The following is a 22,886-nucleotide window of genomic DNA, read 5'->3' on the forward strand; positions in this document are numbered from 1 at the left end:
ATATTGGTGAGTCACAACTTGAATCTTTGAGTGCATAATTGATCTTTGCATGAGTAAAGTGAGTCTTGTTGTGTGCATTCATGATTGATTCTTGTGTAGCAATGTTTGAGACACCCTTTTTGAACAGCTGAACTTGAGTTGCTTGAGGACAAGCAAAAGTTTAAGTTGGGGGTGTTGATGAGTCCACAATTTGGACTCATTTAGGGCTATATTTTGATAGAATTAGTGTCCTCAAATGCATATTTTGTCTCAATATCTGATGAAAATCCTTAAGTTTCAGGTATTTGGAGTTTGAGGCAAAGCATGGACACTACTTGGCAAGAAGGAACAAAGCGGCTGAAAAGAACGAATAAATGACGGCCTGAAGATCACCGAGCCTAGCTGGCGAGTCGCCGATCGGCCTGGAGATCGCCTTTTGTTCCAGTGCGCTGAGCGCTGAAGGAAAAGGTCAAGTTGGCGATGCAATGGAGCAGTCGGCGTGTCGCCGAACAGTTTTGTGAAGCACTACCATATCGCCCAACGACTCAAAACGCGAAGAGGCTAAAGGCTAAAGTAGGAAGGCGATGAAATTGACCAAACAGCGGATCGCCGAATGTATCGGCGATCCCAACTAACTTCGATGAAGGGTCCTTCGCAACACATTTTCAAACACTGTAAATGCTTGTTTAAATTTCTAGCTTAGTATCATATCACTATAATTCTTAGAACATTTTACAATTTTTATAGGGTTTTGGAGACTTTGTTCTAAGACCTTGAAGATTCAAAGGGTTTCAACTTAAAGAAATTGGACTTGGGTCTTGAAGATTCTTCACTCTTGACGTGTTTTAAGACTTAATCCTTCATACCCAGTTGATGGAAACTGATATTGGTATAAATTTTTATCTCTTTTACATGTCTAGCTAAAACCTCAATTCTTGAGGTGTAATTTTGTGAATATGGGTTAGATTATCTGTTGGGTCTCGCTTCACTACTAAAAAACAGTGAATACCGACCTCCGGAGGTCAGTATTCCCTGAAATACCGACCAAAAAGCGACTTCCCAGCTTAGGTCGGAAAAAGCTTGGTCATTATTCAATATCGAGCTCTATCGGAAAATTCATTATTTTATTTTCCGACTTCCTGAGGTCACTTTTATATATTTTTTATTTTTTATTTTTATTATTTCCGTCTTCCTGAGGTCATAATATTTATTTCTCATATTTTGGAATACCGACATCCGGATGTCGGTATTAGTTAACTTTTTTATTTTTTATTTTTAATATTTTCGACCGCTGGAAGTCGTTATATTTTAATTTTATTTTTTCTTAATTTTTAAATTCTTACCTCTGGAGGTCGGTATTTTTTATTTTATTTATTTTTGAGATTCCGACCTCCAAAGGTTGGTATTTTTATTTTTTATTTTTTAAATTCTGACCTCCGAAGGTCGGTATTGTTATTTTTTATTTTTGAGATTCTGACCTCCGGAGGTCGGTAATTCTTATTTTTTATGTTTGAGATTCTGACCTCCGGAGGTCGGTCTTTTTATTTTTTATTTTTCAGATTCTGGCATGTGGAGGTTGGTATTTTTATTTTTTATTTTTGAAATTCTGACCTCCGGTAGTCAATTTTCTGCTACAAAACTGGCAGCAAATTGCTGAAATTTTAGTTGCCCACCTGCATATTTATACCAAAACAACCCAAAGAGTTGCCAACACAATATTTTTCAACATATACATTAAACTACTTCAAAATAAACTTCATCCAACTTCAAAATAAACTTCATACAACTTCAAAATAAACTTCATAAAACTTCAAAAAAAACTAAAATACGATCAAACAATTCCAAAAATATAAAAGTCTAAAATGTCAAATAGATACAACTACTCCTCATCACCCTCCTAAGACTTATCATTCTCATCACCCTTCCTCTCCTTATGAGGCTTATCATATTCTCATCACCCTCCTGATCAGATCCATCACTGCTGGCTGGACATGGAGGAAGAATTTTTCCTGATTCAAAAAGAAAAGTTAGTTTGGCCTGAAGCATTGCATACCTCTTATCTCAAAATAATGAATCAAACAATCAAGGGGTTAGTTAAACTTTATTTGAACTTATTTCAACAACTAAACAACATTAACACTAACTAGTTTGAAAAAACAAAAAAAAAACTCTAACTAGTTTTGAATTAATTCCATCAACTAAACCACATTATATATTTGAACTTATTTAAGCAACTAAACAACTTTAACTCTAACTAGTTTTAACTTAATTCCAACAACTAAATCCACCAACTAAACCACATTATTTATTTGAACTTATTTAAACAACTTTAACTCTAACTATTTTTTACTTAATTTCAACAACTAAATCCACCAACTAAACCACATTATTTATTTGAACTTATTTAAACAACTTTAAATCTAACTAATTTTGACTTAATTCCAATAACTAAATCCACCAACTAAACCACATTATTTAATTGAACTTATTTAAACAACTTTAACTCTAACTAGTTTTGACTTAATTCCAACAACTAAACCACATTATTTATTTGAACTTATTTCAACTAAAGAACTTTTTTAACTCTAAATAGTTTTGACTTAATTCCAACAACTAAATCCACCAACTAAATCAGATTATTTATTTGAACTTATTTAAACAACTCTAACTAACTAGTTTTGACTTAATTCCAACAACTAAATCCACCAACTAAACCACATTATTTATTTGAACTTTTTTAAACAACTAAACATCTTTAACTCTAACTAGTTTTGACTTAATTCCAACAACTAAATCCACCAACTAAACCACATTACTTATTTGAACTTATTTAAACAACTAAACAACTTTAACTCTAATTAGTTTTGACTTAATTCCAACAACTAAATCCACCAACTAAACCAAATTACTTATTTGAACTTATTTAAACAACTAAAAAACTTTAACTCTAACTAGTTTTGACTTAATTCCAAAAACTAAATCCACCAACTAAACCACATTATTTATTTGAACTTATTTAAACAACTAAACAATTTTAACGCTAACTAGTTTTGACTTAATTCCAACAACTAAACCACATTATTTATTTGAACTTATTTCAACTAAACAACTTTTTAACTCTAACTAGTTTTGACTTAATTCCAACAACTAAATCCACCAACTAAACCATATTATTTATTTGAACTTTTTTAAACAACTTTAACTCTAACTAGTTTTAATTTAATTCCAACAACTAAATTCACCAACTAAACTACATTATTTATTTAAACTTATTTAAACAACTAAACAACCTTAACTCTAACTAGTTTTGACTTAATTCCAACAACTAAATCCACCAACTAAACCACATTATTTTAAATAATGAGCCAAACTAGCTAGGGGTTAATTAAACTTCATTTGAACTTATTTCAGTTGCAACAACTAAACAAGTCAAAACTAAATTTAAATCTAAGTGTCAACACTAGACGGATCAACTAGTGTTGGTACTTATGCTTAACAAACACATTATTCCTAAATTAAAGCATAATATCAACACTAGATTGACACAAATCGATCTTGCAAGAAAATCAATTTTGTCATCAATAGGATCAACTAGTGTTGGTAATTATGCTTAACAAACACATTAATCCTAAATTAAAGCTTAATATCAACACTAGATGCACATAAATCGATCTTGTAAGAAAATCAATTTTATCATCAATAGGATCAACTAGTGTTGGTACTTATGCTAAACAAACACTCGATGGACACAAACAAATTACTACAAAATTAAAGCTAAGTATCAATGCTAGATGGACACAAACACATTATAAAAAACAATTGTACTTGAACTTTGGTAATTTAGAAACACCAAACCTTATCTCTTACTTTGATGAAAGAAGTAGTACAGTCTTGTATCAACTTTTTTAGATGTTAAGCTTCCTCAGTTGCCTAGCAAGAAAAGAAACAATTGAAAATTTCTTTAGTGGTCATCCAAGTCCTTGCACCATGAAAATTTCAAATGAAAGTTACTTGACAATCATATCCTTTTCACTTTAAAATAATTTCAATAAGAAAAACAGGTTTGCTTTAAGAAATTATGAGTTATTTGAGATATAAAATTACTTGGTTTATGAATATAAAAAAGAGCAACAGGGATATGAATGTAACGGGTCATTTGATCAAAGGTAAGAAGACCAAGTCCAACGATGACATAAAAGGTAAAATGGCAACATTGTGTTTTGTACATTACTTGGTCTTCTTACCATGATGACATAAAAGGTAAGAAGATCAAGTCCAGCGACAAATAAAGGAGACAACAAAAGAAAGCCACAACATCGACCCTCCCTCAGCAGATTGGCACAATGCAAATGAAAACCACATAAGTCCTCTGCTATCAAATTCCAAATTCCAAAAGAGCAAGAGTAGGGCTTCAATCATGTGTTAATGATCTGAAACCACATAGCCATTAACTTTCACTAAAATGTAGTACAAATATAACTCTAAAGATCAAGAATGAAGCTTCAACTGGGCTATTTGATACACTTATTTGTTTTCAGAACATTAGGCTCTAAACACACTTGATAAGTGCAAACATTTGAAATGACCTAGCCATCAACTATCATTGCTTTACAAATCGAACTCAAATAAACTTTACTTATGCCTAATAACCATAAAAATATATATCAAATAATATTCAAGATCAAGATTCAAATCAATATGTAACCCAAGAGTTCAAGGGAGCAGAATTGAAGCACAAGTTAGGACAATCAGTATGTAACCATTGTGTTAACTCATTTCCCAAAATTCCTAACCGAAAGTTACACGCCTCTAACTAAATACTCCTCTAAAACACCAGGGAAAAAAAAGTAAAACACAGATGAGACATTTTGTTAAAAAAAAATAAATACCTAAAAGCCCCTTCTTGTTCTCTTCAATGGCCTCAGTAGTGTTAATGGTCTCCTTAACCCCCTGTACGAATTGATCCCAAGAGTAGTTGTCCAGATCAATGCCATTGCCAATGTTGGGAGTTGTGTACATATCAGCAGAAAGAGCAATGAGCTACTAGTGATGCAAAACAAACAAGGTTGTTGGGTAACACCAATTAACATATAAAGTTGGAATATGATGAGAACAAAGAATAACCAAGTGTAATATGGAGTTTGGAATTTCAAAAAATACACAACGAATAATGTTATAGCAGAGAATTGGAGTTAAAGGAACTTCTGCAAAAAAAATACTACTATTATAGATGAACAATCACAACTCGGAGTTCGGAGTTTGCAGCTGCTAATAAAACCCAGCCATAAGAAAAGCAGCTAAACGCAGCCATAGGAAAAGCAAAAATAATTGTTAGATTTAGGAGTAAAAATTCAAATCCTATCAGAAACGCGATGCTGCTGCAACCTCCGGCTGCTGCTGCGCGCAACCTCCAGCTGCTGCTGCGCGCAATCTCATGTTGCTGTTGAGACCTCCTGTTGCAATGGTCGGGGATGGTGGCGTTACCTGCTGCCGATCAAGGCAGCACCGGTCGAGATGGTAGGAGTGGGCGCCGGGCAGGGGTAGGGGTGAGCGCAACGTGAGAGAGGAGTGATAGATTTAGAAGTGAAAGATAAGGCTGGGCACCGGACCGGAATGGGACCACCGGACCGGAGCAAACCGGTACCGGACCGGAATGGGACCACCGGACCGGAACAAACCGGTACCGGACCGGAACGGGATGGTTTGACCGGGTTGTTGACCGGTACCGGGATGAACCGGACCGGAATTACCGGGATGGAGGCTCAGTTCCGTCCCGTCCCACTATATACCGGGATAGAACCAGGACGGACCGGAATGGACCGGAACGGAACAGAACGGGATAAACGGGACGGCACATATAGCTATTTCAAAAAATAATTATTTTTTTTGAGTAATTTTGAATTACGAAAATTCGAATGCTTTTTTTATTTTTCTAAGTTATTTTAGTTTATAGTATTTAAGTTTTAAAATTTATAATAATTTTACTTAAGTTTAATTTAAAGATTTTTTTTAAATTTTTACGTATATAAGTTTGTAAGTTAAGATTAATAAAGTTTTTTTTTTTAGTTTTTGAGCTTATGTAGTTATGTTATAAGTTTTAAAGATTTGAATCTTTTGAAGTTTATAAGTTATTAAGTTATACTTATAACTTGTAAGTTAAATAACTTAAGTTTGTAATTTTAAAAAAATTAAATAAACAAAAAAATGCTAATAAAAGTAAATAATGACAAAAATATTATTTTTTTTTAATTAAAAATGATTTACCGGGACCAGACCGGTACCGGACCGGACCGGAACGGAACCGGAATGAACCGGGATGAACCGGTACCGGTATACCGGTACCAAATCATGGTACCGTTCCGTTCCGTGTACCGGTTCAATGTATCCCATCCCGTCCCGAATACTACCGGACCGGAACGGACCGGAATGGTACCAGAACGGACCGGAATGGTACCGATACAACCCGTTCCGGTGCCCAGCCTTAGTGAAAGAGATGACTTAGGGTTTTGAGATTATCATTCATTTTTTAAAAGAAGTGTTAATTTACCGACCACGGGATGTCATTATCTTTTAAAACAACTATCTATATTTAAAAATATTTAATAAAATACCAACATCGTGAAGTCAATATTATTTAAATAAAATAATAATTTAAATATACTGACCTTAAGAGGTCGGTATTTATTAATATATTTTAATATAAACTCACTTCTTGAGGTTGATTTTATTAATTAAAATTATATATATTATAAATTTAATTTAACTACAAATCAATAAAAGTTTAATTTTATTGATCTATTTAATTTTATAAATTTAAATTATATACCTCCTAATTATATAAATTTAATTTTATCGATCAACAGAAGTTTATCAAGATCAAATTTAATATATAAATCTCCTTAAATTAATCATTGGTATTTCGTTAATTGATAATGTTTATCATATTTGAACCACTAATATATAAGACTTGATTTGTTAAACTACTTGAGAAGTATATAATCAACGTATTTCATACTCCGATGAATTATCTTTTACATGTCATTGTCTACGATATGATCACTACATTTGACATCCATTAAACATCGAACGTAATAATCTTGATAGAACTTGCTTTGTACAGTAATTTACGATGTTCTATTGTCTATTTCATAAAACGAGATAAGACATTGAAGGTTATACATACAAATAATTAAATAATTAATTATAAATTTAAAATTTAATTAATTGTTATCATGACATTTCTATAAGTATTATCTCGCATTTCATATTTGAATGGATTATATGTTAGCTCTTCACCTCTACATCATTACATGAGATATTAAGTTCATGATTTGACGACAGACTGATAGAATTTGTACATTACTCTAGAAATATAAGTATAATTCTCTCCTAATTCACATCAACGTAGTTTCATACTCTAAATATGGATTATAGATATTTTTTTGTTTATTCCATGAATTCTAACTTTTTATTTATAAAAGTATACAAAATTGTTACACTTTTTGAACAATTAATTGTAGGTGTAAAATGAAAATTTAGTATTATGCACAATAGCAAAATTATGATTAATAGGACTATTTTAAACAAACCGACCTCCGGATGTCGCTTTTATTAAAAGTAATTAGATTTAATAAAAAATACCGACCTCATGAGGTCGGTATCACATTAAATTCTAAGATAAATAAAAAGTAATCATGTTAATTAAATAATATTGACATCGGGAGGTTGGTATTTTATATTAATTTATATTTTAACTTTTATAAAACCATCATCCGGAGGATGATTTATTTAAAGTTAATTGAAAATATTAATTTATTAATTTTTCTGGAAGTCCCTATATAAATATTTTAATTAAAATTAATATAATTACTTGTTTTTAATTTTACCGACTTCCGGAAGTCTGTATTATAATTTTTTTTGTTTTTTATTTTACACAAAACCGTCCTCCGGAAGACGATTTAAATAAATTAACTCAAAATATTTCCCAATTTTGGTTTTTATATTTAATTGAGAAAAAATAAAATATTTTTATTTATTTATTTATTTAATACCTACATCAAGATGTCGGTTTTTATTGTAATTCATTTTTCCGGGAAAAGTTCCAACCTCCTGAGGTCGGAATTTGGTTTTCCCGCTTTATTTTGCATATTGTAGTCGGTTTTCATATCAAATTAGTTTCATACTCTAAATATGGATTATTGATCTAACTTTTTATTTATAAAAGTATACAAAATTGTTACACTTTTTTGAACAATTAATTGTAGGGGTAAAATGAAAAAATTTAGTATTATGATAGCAAAATTATCATTAATAGGAACATTTTAAACAAACCGACCTCTGGATGTCGCTTTTATTAAAAGTAATTAGATGAAACAAAAATACCGACCTCATGAGGTCAGTATTTTATATTAATTTATTTTTAACTTATATAAAACCGTCATCCAGAGGACGATTTATTTAAAGTTAATTGAAAATATTAATTTATTAATTTTCTGAAAGTCACTATATAAATATTTTAATGAAAATTAATTTAATTACGTACTATTTAATTTTACCGACTTCTGAAAGTCGGTATTAAAATTTTTTTGTTTTTTATTTTAGACAAAACCGTCCTCCGGAAGACGATTTAAATAAAATTAATTCAAAATATTTCTTAATTTTGTTTTTTATATTTAATTGAGAAAAAATAAAATACTTTTATTTATTTATTTATTTAATACCGACGTCAAGAGGTCGATTTTAATTATAATTCAAATTTCCAAAAAAAATTCCGACCTCTTGAGGTCGGAATTTGGTTTTCCCGCTTTATTTTACATATTAACCGACTTCTTGTAGTCAGTTTTCTAAAAAAAGATTATTTATTATTCTTTTTAACAATACTGACCTCCGGAGGTCAGAAATTACCGACCTCAATTTGAGGTCAGTAATTTTTAGGTTGGTATTCACTATTTTTTTAGTAGTGCTTGTTGATGGTTTATTCGTTGTTTAAGTGTGATTTCGTTTAGTAGTTGTGTATGAACTTAATGGAGTTATAGTTGCAAATGTGATTTCATCTTAGTGTTTTCGGCTTGCGAGAGAGAGAGGGGTCGTAAAACTAAGACTACTAAATTGATAGCTGGTGGTATTAGGTCGACATGGGTTCAGCTCGAGAGAGTAAATCCTAGTCCTTCTCCCACACATTCAGCTTGAGAGAGTGAATGGGCTAAGGCGGAGGATGTGCTTAAAGTGGCAACTCAGTATTCGAGAGAAACCGAGTCGATTCAGGGTAAGTTGCTCGAGAGAGAATTTACCCCACTATAGTCTAGCCTAGTCACAAATACTCAACAATTTACTATCAAAAGCATGTACCCGACAGTTTAGTTTATCCCGTATTTCTATCACATCCCAAGAATTCTATCTCATTATCTGGTTTTCGTATATTTTTGTTGTTTGTAGTTATTAATTTATACAAAAAACCCCATTGATAATTGACGCTTGCGTCACCCCCTTTAGATTTAGTATGTTTATATTCAATAATGTCTATAGCTATGACTAATTAGAACCAAATTTTATTTTTCTATAAATTCTCAAAACCAATCCCTTGGGACTAGACCCCAACCCTGGTTGGGTTATATTACTATTGTAAGATCGTAGACACTCGAATTGGAAGTTGTGTCTTGATTACGCAAACATCAAGGCTGCACCAACATTTTTTAGACCAAAAGGCATTACTCTATATCAATACACCCCTCATGGAGTGATAAACGATATCTTCTTTGCATCATCTTCATCCAACGAGATTTGGTGATATCCTACAAAGCAATCGACAAATGATTGCAACTCATGTTTTGCACAATTATCAATGATTACATGAATATTTGGAAAAGGGAAATCATCCTTAGGAATTGCTCTATTGAGATCTTGATAGTCCACACATATTCTGATATTTCCATCTTTTTTAGGCACAGACACAATGTTGGCTAACCATATGGGGTAGTTTGTAACCCTCACAACGTTCGTCTCAATTTTCTTAGTTACCTCCTCCTTGATCCCTAAACTCAAATTCGGCTTGAACTTTCTTGTCTTTTTTTTTAACAAGAAGACAAGTGGGATCAGTTGGTAATTTGTGTGAGACAATATCAAAGCTTAATCCTGACATGGTCATCGTACGACCAGGAAAATACATCACCATATTGCTTAAGCAGCTCTATTAAATCTTATTTTCTTTCATCCTCCAATTGTATGTTGACTCGTGTTTCCTTCGAGATTTCCTCATCTCCTAAGTTGACAACGTCTATTTCATCCATATTGGGTTTTTTCTGACTTCAACTTGCTCGATCTCATGTGGTAGATTTTCAGGCATCATGCTTTCACCGTACTTTTCGTGATCTTGTTCATTGCTTTCACCTTGCTCGGTGGATTCATTACATGTCATAATTGTTGAACGAGGATTTGTATTAATATGAGTGTTGAAAAGTGCAAAAGGTAATTAAATATAAATAGATATTTAAACTAACGAGGCGATTTTTAAGAAAAATAAAGATTATTTATTTCAAAGTATTCTAGATTTTAGAATAGTCAAGCAACAAAAGATTAGGCATGATTCAAGCCTCAATTTGATCATGCGAATTTTAAAAATAAAAACTTATTTTCCACACTACCAAGACTCTGGTTGAAACAGGGATTGGCTGATGGTCCAGTTCTGCAAGATTTCTCCAGGTTCAGCATCATGAATGGTCAATTTGCATAGATTTCTCTCTTCCTCTTCTCCAACCATAGCCACGAACAGATTGCCTATTCGTTCTACGGTGGCATCAATGTCTGTTTGATCTGGAATCAAAGCTTGTTCTAGTATGAAGATTGTCTTGCTTGACCCGTGGTGGACCCTTCCCAAGGTAGGCTTATATTCGAGTCTGTTGGTGCCTCTGTGATGCTTCAGCTAGATTGGCCCAACTATGCCATTGGACTTTGGTTTGAGTTCACTCTTTTGATGGTACCCATACTTCAACATCTTAGACGCAACCATTTTTGTTGCACTTGAAAATTTTGTATCATCTGGCTCTGCTTCCTTATTGACCCTTACAGTTTGCATAATTTCCAAAGTGTGAAAAGTGGATCCTTCTAACTCGGCAGCGATCGTAATAGAATTACAGAAAGAATAGGGTGACTGAGCTCCTCGTGAATGGTAACCTCTGTTCGACCCCATTCAAACTTTACACACTGATGAAGGGTGGAACAAACTTCTCTGGCCATGTGAACCCACGCTCTTTCCGACAACAGGTTGTAGCCTGATGATACATCCATCACTTGAAATAAGATGGGCAATTCAGCCGGCCCCACTTGCAACACGAGATAGATCTCTCCAATGACACTTATTTGTGCTCCATCAAAAGCTCTAACATTCACACGACTTTCCCTTATATCTCCCATATTCATACCTAAATCTCTCACAGTGGTGAAAGGACAAATATTGCATCCAGAACCACCATTAATTAGAACTCGAGTCACAATCTTATAACAACATTTGACTGCGATGTGAAGCGTTTTGTTATGCCCAGCCCCTTCCGCAGGCAACTCATCATCATGGAAAGAGATCTTGTTAGCTTCCACTATCCATCCAATTGTTGAAGCTAAGGTTTCACTTGTGGTCTCTCTTGGAATGTTCACTCCGTTTAACACTTCCATCAAAGCATTTCTATGAGCTTCAGAACTCATAAGCAGACACGAAATAGATATGTGGGATGGCATCTTTTTAAGCTGCTCTTCGACTGAATAGTCCTTATGCTGCATCTTCTTCAAAAATTCATCGTCTTCAGCATCAGTAACATTCTTATTTATATTATATTCCTTTCCGAGGGCTCTTCGATTTAGATCCTCCGAGGTATAACACCTTCCCAACCAATTCATTCCCTGAGCCATGGCAACATCAATCGTCTTGACCTTGGCGCATGTTCGATAGTCTCATAGGACTGCTTTTGTGTCATACTCAGGCTTTTTAGTGATTATGGTGGTCACTACAACTCTTGGGAGATATGTTTGTAAAGTCAGAGGTTCCCTTAGTTGAACAGTGATAATAGGTTGCGCCGCAGATGTCATGGAATTTGCTTCATCTATTCCTGGATAGTCAGGGCCCTCATATTCTTCATCTGGAGTAACCATGTTGACCTTTCGATTCTCATGGTTTGGTAAGGGGTTATTGTTTACATTGGGAGGTGCTGGAGTGCATTTGGTTACTCCTCTCTTGATCAAAGACTCGATTTGGTTCTTCAAACCATAACAATCTTCTATGTCGTGTCCTTGGACTCCCGAGTGGTAAGCGCATCGCTTGTTTCTATCGAAGTTACGAGGGATTGGATCGGGAAGTTTCCCTTCAACTGGTTGCAACACTCCTGTTGTCGTTAAGCTCTCAAATAATTAAGCATAGGGATCGGCAAACAATGTGTAAGCACAAGCATTTCTTGCTTCAAGATTTGGACATGGTCTCGATGCATATGTTGGTTTATTTTGGTGGATTGGTACTTTGACAGTGACTTATGGTCTGATGGATTTTGGTATGCTAGTGCTCAGGGTGGATTATAGTGTGGTTGGGTATTATATACTAGGTATGGGACGTAAGAAGTATTTGCAACAATTTGGGGATTGTTGGGGTATCGATGGGATGGTCTTCCCTATTAGTAAGTGATAGTTGAAACATCCTCTCTTTTATTCTTGATGCCGCTAATGGCACCCAATTGCATGACCCTACTTGCAGCTTGCAATGCGACCATAGACTGAATCTTCCCAGATTTAACACCCCCCTCTATGAAGTCTCCCATCTTAATCAATTCTACAAACTTCTGGCCCATCAATGACATCATCTTGTCAAAGTAGATGCCTTTTGAGTTCGAATAAAGTACTTTGATAGCTCACTCTCATCTAGTGGTGGTTGCACCCTTGCGACTTCAGTTCTCCAACGTCGTGCGTACTCTTGGAAATTCTCAGATGGCTTCTTCTATATGTTGGCCAATGAAAATCTATCGGCTGTAATTTCAGTATTGAATCTGAAATGAGTCATAAAATCTTCAGCCATTTCCTGTTAGTCACACCATTTTTGAGGGTCTTGGCACGTATACCAGGTCAATGCTTCTTTAGATAGACTCTGGATGAACAACTTCATCCCCATCTTCTCATTTCTCTCTACACCGACTAACTTTTCATAGTATGCCCTTAAATGTGCGTGAAGGTCACTTTTCCATCAAACATGTCAAACTTCGGTGGTTTGTACCCCACCAGCATGTCAATGTCTGGATGGATGCACAAGTCATTAGAATCCAGGCTCTTTGTTCCTCTAGTGACTTGTAAGCTTTTCAATGGCTTTCTCAGACCATGAAGTTGGACATTGATCGATGCAATCACTTTCAGCTGGCGTTGTGAAGGTAGGAGCTCCAGTGGTATATACAAGTAGAACATGTGGCTTATAGGGAGTGGTGACATGTGCCCCAAGTATATGCTGCATTGTAGGCATGGTAGGGTTGCAATTAGAGAGGTTAGGAACGATTCTGACTGCGGTTAAAGAAGCCGATGGAACTCGACCATGAGCGGGAGCGTGTTGAGTTAGTTCTGGCTGATTTGGTAAGTCAGCAAAAAGGCAAGTCTGCCTTTGGGAAGTAGATATGTGTCTTAAAAGTTGGGAAAGTGGAAGTCGATAGTTTGGCCATGTCTTGAACTTGGTGTAATTCTTTCCTCAAGATCTTGAGTTCTTGCTCCATGTGAGCCATTTTCTCTTCATTTTGGATGTATGTTACGTTTCGAGAACCTTCGGGGTTCTCAATAGGTATCATTATGTTCGCAGCAACGTTGAACTCGTCTTTGTCAGCTATCTTTCCTTTTGATCGAAGGTTATATCGTGAGTCAGCCAATTAACAAGTCGGCACAAATCAACGTAATTTTGGGAATAAATGATGAAAAAACAAATAATAAGGGAAACTATGTTAGTTTGGGAGATATTGAAATGTAACAAATATGTAAGTGTAATACATATATACGCTAATTTAGTGACATTCAAATCGCGTCCTACTATAGAACCTCATTTTGCCTGAGGTGGGCCTACGTTACAATTAGTCTGATAATGAATGATCCATTTAAACACATTTTAGATTTGGAGCAAACATAACTTCATTGATCAAGGCAATCTGGCTATTACACTAATGTAGGTGACCAAAACCCTAAGAAATGAATGTATAGGGGTGGCCATAAGGCATACAAGAGGGCTAGGCCATATGACACTTTAAGGAGCTTATGAGAGAGTTCGGAGAAAACTAACGATCTACGGCTAGGTTGGGGCATTGTCACCGTCATCGTCCACATCATAATATGGCCCTAGGTGGTACTCTGGGGATTCGTCGACCTTTCATTCCCAATGGTTTGAATCTTCCCTTTCATCGAACCTTATGGAACCATAATTCGAGTGAGCGTTTTTTGCTGTTGGAACCAGTTCATTCTCCATATGCATCACGCCTCCATCTCTGGGGTCATACAAGTTAGGGTCATGCTCTGAATATTCTTCTGAATCCTCTTCCATCTCCTCAGTTGGCTCTCTAGGACCCTCTTCTGGGTCTTCCTCCATTTATTCCTTTGGTTCATCATCAACTACCTGTATGAGATGGTCGACAGACCATGGGGTCACCTAATGATACATGGTTGTGGTGATGGGCATGAGGTTCAATAGCTCAATGTCAATTTGATTTGATCTTTGGGTGAATGTGAACCACAAGATGCTGTCACAACTGGGCCTTGTGAGAATTTCTCCCATCATAAACCAAGTATAATATTCTAGGGTGAACCACGACTCAACCCCCATGCCTAAGTCAAGAATGTCATACCATTCTTGTACCAAATCTGTGATCCTTTTGGTCGGGATTCTTCCTTCTTAATCGACCTCTATTAGTGCCATATTTGACTATGAAGGAATGCCTTGGGTAATTCCAAACGGCCGGAGCACTCTTAGAGGTGCGTAAGGCTGGAAGCCTTCCAACCCAATCAACTCAATGAAACAAACGTGGGATGTTATCAATTGAGCTCGGCCATGGACCCATGGTAGTCGCCACTGAATATGGTTCCCTTTGAGGTGGGTCAGGAAAAAGTGTCAACCATCTTCATTATTTGGGGCATCCCACATGCTCAATCTCATCGCATGGCTTCTGATTTTGTTATGTACGTCCGCGTTAATGCCATTTTTTGTTTGTCTTTGATAGAAGTGTTCCAACACCCATATCTGTAGCAACAGGTTACTGCCCCTAAAGTGATCATATCCTCTAGAGCAGAGGGATAGTGATCGAAATATTTCTGCCAAGATTATGGGTACGATGGTCACTCTAACAGGTCCTCTAAACATGTAAATGACCATAGGCAATTGGTTGATATCGACACAATCTCTTTTCTTTGGGAAGATCATAATTCCCAAAAAGGCCATCATGAAAACAATAGTTGTGTGCCTCTCCCAATCAACCCTGGAGATGAAGAATTCTTGTTGGAACCTATCATAACTCTCTCAACGATCGAACCTTTTAAACAGATAATCTAACTTGACATATCCCTCATCAACTCTTTGCAAACCTGGACTTACTCTCAACCCCAAAGACTTGAAGAAAACCAATTCCCGACATAGTACGCGGGGCCAAGGGTTCTCTGCCAGCCAATGGCAAATCAGGAATTTGACTTATCTCCTCCAGTGTTGGTGTGATTTCAAAATATGTGAACTGAAAAGTTACTGTAGCTGGTTGTCAGAATTCAATCATTAGAGTAATGAGTGACTTGTTTGCCTCCACATTTAGTAAATTAGTTAATGTCCCCAGGTATGGCATAATCTGATTTCTGTATGCCACTCGAATGTTTTCCCACCAATCTTTCAAAGTTCGGGGGGACCTCAGTCATCATCCTAATATTAGGGAGGTTTTGGTTGATTTGCATCTGAAAGAAAGGTAAAGAGTATGATGAGTTTATTTGCTCCAAATCCGTAAAGTGTTTTAGCTTGGATCATTCATATCAATTTCACACAAAATGTATGTCGTCGAGCTTTAAAGAAGAAACTCATTGACATTTGGGTGGTTTCCTAAACGCAATGACAATACCTTATATTGTCTTGCCTAAGGATATGCAATATGACCTATTTCTAGAGTAGGAATTTTTCCTAGATGATTGAGAGTGGGCTGAATAATTGCGAGAAGGCGCACTATCTTAATTGCGCCAACTTTGAAACTAAGGAATCCAAAGAGAGTTTCGGAGGAGTGCAGAACACCCCTCGCGTGTTCAGTGTGTGTTTGTGTATGGCCAAAAACTCAATAGCAAGTGAAAATGACAGTGTGATGAAAGCAGTAACAAATAGTGTTTCAAAAATAAATAGGGAACACAAGTTTGGATTTGACTTGCGACCTTTCAATCAAAGCTATATATCATTTTAGCAAAGCAAATAATAAGCTGAAAATAAACAATTAATCAAAAATGTTATGTCTAAATTGAGTTTTCTATGGTTAAAACCTAAGTAAGTACATGGGGTTTCCCCAGCAGAGTCTCCAAGCAGTCGCACCCCTATTTCAAACTAGCCAAAACAGTTCACAGTTCACAATATAATATGGCTGCCACTCTATTTTTTGAAAATTGTTTGTTTTAGAGTCGCCGCCTAATTTTAATGAAGAAAACCATTTTTATATGTAAATTTAAACTCTGTTTTGATTTGCGAAACCAGTGAGATTCTGAGTAAGAATTTTGGTTAGTCGAGGGGAAGGTATTAAGCATCTCTCAGAACCTATTCGAAGATAGTCCTAAAACTCAATTTAAAAAAAATAAGTAGGAAGATTTATTCAATTTATTTGCTTTAAAATTTATGAAAAGTAAATTTCATTAATTTAAGAAAAAGAGTAAAATACAAGGTATGACATATATACATCTATAAATAAGTAAATAAATAAATGCACTTAAAATGTGCGACATTGTTATATGCTAAAAAATTAGATGTGTCTTATGTAAATTTATCAAAGATATATAAATATTGAGTTTAAAGGATGTTAAAAATTGTTGTTTTATTTATATATAGAATTAAGATGCAAAGGAAAATAAAATGAGATAATAGCTGAGTATAAATATGTAGTAGTATGTGTAAAATATGTTTTTTGAATGAAAATACAAAAGATGGAGTTTCCTAGAAATAAACAATTAAAGTAAATAAGAATGATACTAAATATTAAAATATTATATAAAGTTTGTGATCTTAGCTAGATTTATTATAAAGTATAATATATACATGTATGTTGTTTAAAATCATGTGTTATTATTTTATTTACATGTAGGGACAAATTGACGATAAATTAGATGTAGTAAAATAATATGTATATATAAGTGTAGGGATTTATAACTTATAAAAAATAAATAAATAGCATTCGTAAAAGGGATAGTAGACAAAAAATAATAGTATAAAGTATAACAAAATAATAGGTCATGTGTAGAAAAACTAATTATAAAAATATAGAAGTTACACCTTTCTGTGCATAACATATATATGTATGTACCTTGTATTTTGAACATGTTGGCATATCTAAAATCTTGTGTAGAGCAGCAAACAAGAGCTTTGGCGTCAAAAGATTTCAACTTCGGACTTCCTCGAACTCGATTTTATGACCGAAAACAAAAGGACTAGAGAAGATGAGATAAATATTTTTTGAACTCTAAAAGCTTTTGTTACGTTTGCCTTGGTGATTCTCTCTCTAATCTTGTCCCATTTTTTGGATGATCTTGGTCGATTCTTGGATGAGAACCAAAGGTCTCCTTTTATAGACGAATTAGAACTTCCACTTGGCCTAAGAATTCAAATTTTGAATTCTCGGGAAGCCAAATCTGAGGAAGAACAGAAAAATAATGATGAAGAGGTTAGGAAATCTCTCAAAGAATCGACCTTTTCAGGTCGATTTGAAAGGGTTGAATGATTGATGGAGCAATGAACCGTCAGAAATTGACATTTTTTGGTGGTTCAAAGCCATTTTTCTGACAGACATGACGGAAGAGCACGTGGGGCGGCCATGGCGGAGATGGGAGAAGAGTCTGGTGTGTTTGTGGAGAAAACAATCTGGGGGGATGAGAAGTGTGGTCTAGAAAACGTGAAGAGACATGTTTCTTGGAGAGAAGAGTATAGGGCGGCGTAGGAGTCTATTAAAGTCTTAATTAATTTTGGCCGCACAGATTGGCTGAATTAGAATGACTTGAATTGCTAAATTTTGCTCAAATTAAGTCCATTTAAATTATATCATCTTCTTTATTAAATAGCCATAATTTATTAAATTAAAAATAATTATTTTTCAAGACTAGCTTATTTGATAGAATTAATCATTCTAAAAATAAAATTAAATAAATTAGTAACTCATTAATTAATTAAGCTTTCCTAATTTTGAAAAAATGTCGAATAATGTTTATTGTAACAATAGAAATTATATTGAATTAGAAAAATTGAGTTAACCCTTAAGAACAATAGTTATTTGATGTAAAATTTTTAAAATGAGGTAGTAAGTAGTAATATTTATATAATATAAAATAATATTTATGAAATAAATTTATCAAAATAAAATAAATAATTAACAATCTTTTCTTATTCCTACAAAAATTTCATAACACATATATATTTTATTATTATTATTGTTATTGTTATTGTTGTTGTTGTTGTTGTTGTTGTTGTTGTTGCTGTTATTATTATTATCAAAACTTTAGTTAAATAAATGTGGAGAGCCAAAATTGGGTGTCAACAACTTGCCCCTTTCTTTGTCAATGGAGGAGAGTAGAGAAGACGTGGACAAAGAAATACTGACACGATCCAATTTAGGCGACCACCAAAATATACTTTGAGCAACAGCTCGGCAAGAAATGTTTATGGAGTTATGGCCGCACTCTGTCTTCCGAGTTGCCTACATATCTCAGGTTTCATGAGAAATCAGGTCATATAGTTCGAGAGTGTAGGAGAATAGAAGATTTTGATTAAAATTTGCCCCAGTATCGAATTATTATAATACTGAGATCTTTTGATGGCGAGGTATGAAGAAAATATCAAGAATAGAGGGATGGGACATAGTTCTAAAGAAACTTGAATGAGAAATGCTCAGTAGCAATTTCTACTAAAGACTTATGGTAGATAAATGAATTTTCAAAAGGATGCCCTAGTGTTGAGTTATAATGAACTGAGACATGAAAGAGTTATAAGTAAGATTTAAATCTGAACTTCTAAAAATCGAGTCGAGTTGAGTTTTGAAAGTGAATCTTTAACGTAGCTAGCGATGTTTGACATTGCACTAACTTGCCCTTGTTTGTTGCTTAGAGGGAGTTCCTCATTGTAATGCGTTGTCCTAGAAAACATGTAAAAGGGTGAAAAGTACCTGTTGCGATTTAAAAAATTATAAATTGAAATAGTAATGTAAGGAGTAGAGTGTAGATGTTCAAACGATCGTTGATGTCTTCTTTTTTTGTGTTGTGAATCTGATATAGGTAAAGTAACTTGTAATGTAGAGGCCTCCGACTAAAGGACCTGTTGTAATGTAAAAGCCTGCATCTGGCCGTGTAAAGCCTCCGGCTGGCAGGGTTGTTGTAATGTAAAAGTCTATATCCGACTGTGTAAAACTTGTAATGTAGACCTCCGATTGGCAGGGTTGATGTAATGTTAATCCATGCATCTGGCTGTGTAAATCTTGTAATGTAATGCCTCCGACTAGCGGGGGTATTGTCATGTAAAAGCATGTATCTGGCTATGTAAAACTTGTAATGTAGACCTCCGCCTGGCGGGGCCGTTGTAATGTAAAAGCATGTATCTGTCTATGTAAAGCTTGTAATGTAAAACCTCTGACTGGCGGAGTTCGATTGATGTTTTCTATGTACAGCCTCTGATTGGTGGAGTTTGACAATGTTTAATATGTACAATCTCCAATTGGTGGAGTTTAGCTGATTTTTGCTATGTACGTCCTCCGATCAGTCGAGTTTAGTGACATTTGCTACGTACAACCCCAGACTTGTGGAGTTTCACGTTGTTATGCGGTGGTCTCCTATTGGCGGAGTTATTGATGAGGTTAGATTATAACCTCTAGTTGGTGGAGTTATTTTGACAGAAAGCTAACTATCCAATTTCCTACGAGGGCCCTCTTTTTCTTCAGTATTTGATCCGAATCTTGAGCGTACCTGCAAAAAAAATAAATGAAATATTCTTAGACATAAGATGCAAGTTGAAATACTTCCGGGAAATAAAGTAGGAAAAGAGTATTTTGGCTCATGATTGTGAGAAGTCGAATGGCGTGTCTGGTCATGCCCCAAGGCTTGATGTTATCTTTCTTGATTCCTGTGTTCCTGCACTCAAAGAAAAAATTTAGTTTGGGAGGGGGTGTTGATTTATATCGACTTGCGGACTGAAGCCTTGTCACTGGAATCCTTCGGCACCTTCTTTGTCCCACACATAGTTCCTTAACCTAGAGATTTGGCTGGTGGAAGAGTAGAAAAATCTTTTGAAAAGAATTAGCTTGTTTTTCTAGCAAATAAGTATATTATGTATATATTAAGTGTGTGTGTATATTATATATATATATATATATATATATATATATATATATAGTAATTCTCTAGCATTTTTTAGATTATGACATGTTTCGAAATCCATTGAGCTTTCCATTTTGTTAACTGTATCCAACATAGTCTTTTACCTACAGCTCATAGAAGAGTTACGCCTCGTAGGTCAAATTGTCAACGCTCAAAAAATCAATGATGGCACAACATTTCAGTGCCAACTGCTCCAAACCCATTTCCTACAAAATCCAAGAAAAATACCATTACATCTACTAAAAATGCTTAAGACACACGTAAAACTCCAAGTTTAAACCATCAAAAGTACTGTTAATTTATGGTACATCAGTCATTACACACACATTATTGTGTTCACCATAAGTTTGACTTAGTGAAAATTGTGTAAATTATTGTCCATGAGGAGTAACTTGTTATTTAATATTCCTTCAGTCAAGTCTTGCCACACACACACAAATTATTGTGTTCACCATAAGTTTGACTTAGGGAAAATTGTGTAAATTGTTGTCTATGAGGCGCAACTTGTTATTTAATATTCCTTCAATTAAGTCTTGCCTCTAAGGCAAGAGTTATAAATAATCTCATAAATCAAGACACAATGTGGTAGTGTCAAATTTTACCCATAGGGAGTAACTTGTTATTTTGTAGTTCTTGATCTAAGTCTTGCCTCTAAAGAAAGAGTCATAGGACTTGTCAAAAATTAGACATAGTGAAATAGGGTAAATTATAGCCCATGAGGCATATGTGATTCTTTTTAACCCTTGAGCTATGTTTTACCTCTAAGGAAAAGGTTATTGTGTTCCCCATAAGTTAGACTTAGTAAAAATGTGAAATAGTTTGATGAACCCTTGTACTTGTATGAGTTTGTGTTCTGAACGCTTCTACTTGACTTTTTGTCAACTGGACTCTTAAATTCAATGAAACTCAATATTTTAAGCACTTCTGACCATTGACCAAGCTTATATGGCAATTTAATTATTGAGTTGGCACCAACACGTGCTTTCACGCGTAGAAGGAGCGTGAACTCCAAATTTAGACTAAAAAATGTTTTTTTTTAAAGAAAATGACCAAAACAAAAGAAAATTTAAAAAAATCACTTCTTTCTTCCTTCCCTCAGCACCCACCCCATTTCTCTTTCTCTCTCTAATTAACATTACCTTCTTCCCCATCCAACCCCCATTTCTTTTTTTTTCTCCCCTTCCCCGCCATCTCCAAGTTCTCTTTTCTTTCCTTTTTTCATATTTTCTTTCTTCCTAGAGAAACAAAAATGTGTTGTTATGGTAGTTTTGTTTTTCTTTCCTTTTTTCTGAGTTATTTACAATCCATAAGGTGACAAAGATTCAATAGCCTTGAAGGATGAAAAGTGATTGTTGAATGTCTTTATGAAATTAGGTTAAATGTGTTATGTAAAGTTTCATACACATATTGTGATTTATTTTGATATTTTAATGGTGATTTATTGGCATTAATGGAGAAAAGAAATTTATGGTGGTTCAAATGGATGATGTAAATGTTGGTAAAAAAGTACTATTAGAGTTACGAATGTTAGAAACTTCGAGAAAAAATTGAATTATATTTTTTAAGAACTTGAAGAGTCGGGTTACAGCTATAGACAATGGTCTTGAAGAAGAAGAAAAAAATGTTAATGGAGACGCGTGGTTGTGGGTTGAGGGAGGTGGAGGAGAGGTGAGAGAAATAACTATTTTATTTTATTTTATTTTTATAGGTAGAAAATTTATTGTTTTTGTCTTTTATGGAATAACATTTTTGGTTAATAATTTAAAAATATTTATGAAATAATTATGACAGGACATTATTATATTTGATGTGGATATGACATGTCATTTATGTAAGAGATAATGAGCTACACACATGGTTGGAGCGATTTAAAAGTCTCATTTTAATTGAATTTAAGGAATCAGCTGACAATGGGTCAAGTCGAAGGATTCAGAATACAACCTCATACAAGTACAAGGATCCATCAGACCATTTCGCATAGTAAAAATAGTGTCAAATGTTGCTCATGAGGCTTAACTTATTTTTTGAAGTCATTGGGATAAGCATTGGCTCTAAGTAAAGACTTATAGAAAATCTAATAAATCAAGATATATTAAATTTAAAATAGTTAATATGAATTTTTTTTTATCTTAAACCTTGAAACTTGAAGCTAAAGATAAATTTTATTTAAAAATACAAAATGTATAAAAAAAATTGATTTTATAATTGAAAAAGAAAGAAAAAAAATAGAAGGAAAGGAAAAAGGAATAACAACAAAAAGAAACTAAGAAAGAAAAGGAAGGAAACGAAAAAAAAAACGTAAGAAAAAAGAAAGAAATGGGGGGGGGGGGGGG

At 34.4% G+C, this 22,886-nt stretch overlaps 1 long non-coding RNA gene across 1 annotated transcript; it reads right to left on the minus strand.

The window, feature by feature from the left end:
- Positions 1-1,689: 1,689 nt before the first annotated feature.
- LOC125873378 (uncharacterized) lies at positions 1,690-4,988 on the minus strand. The gene is made up of 3 exons (XR_007447204.1): positions 4,869-4,988; positions 3,835-3,909; positions 1,690-1,988 (listed from the first exon to the last, which is right to left on the minus strand). It is a non-coding gene; the product is annotated as an uncharacterized LOC125873378 (long non-coding RNA).
- Positions 4,989-22,886: the final 17,898 nt, after the last annotated feature.

This window comes from Solanum stenotomum, chromosome 8 (genome assembly GCF_019186545.1).
Source record: "Solanum stenotomum isolate F172 chromosome 8, ASM1918654v1, whole genome shotgun sequence".
Classification (NCBI taxonomy): Eukaryota; Viridiplantae; Streptophyta; class Magnoliopsida; order Solanales; family Solanaceae; genus Solanum; species Solanum stenotomum.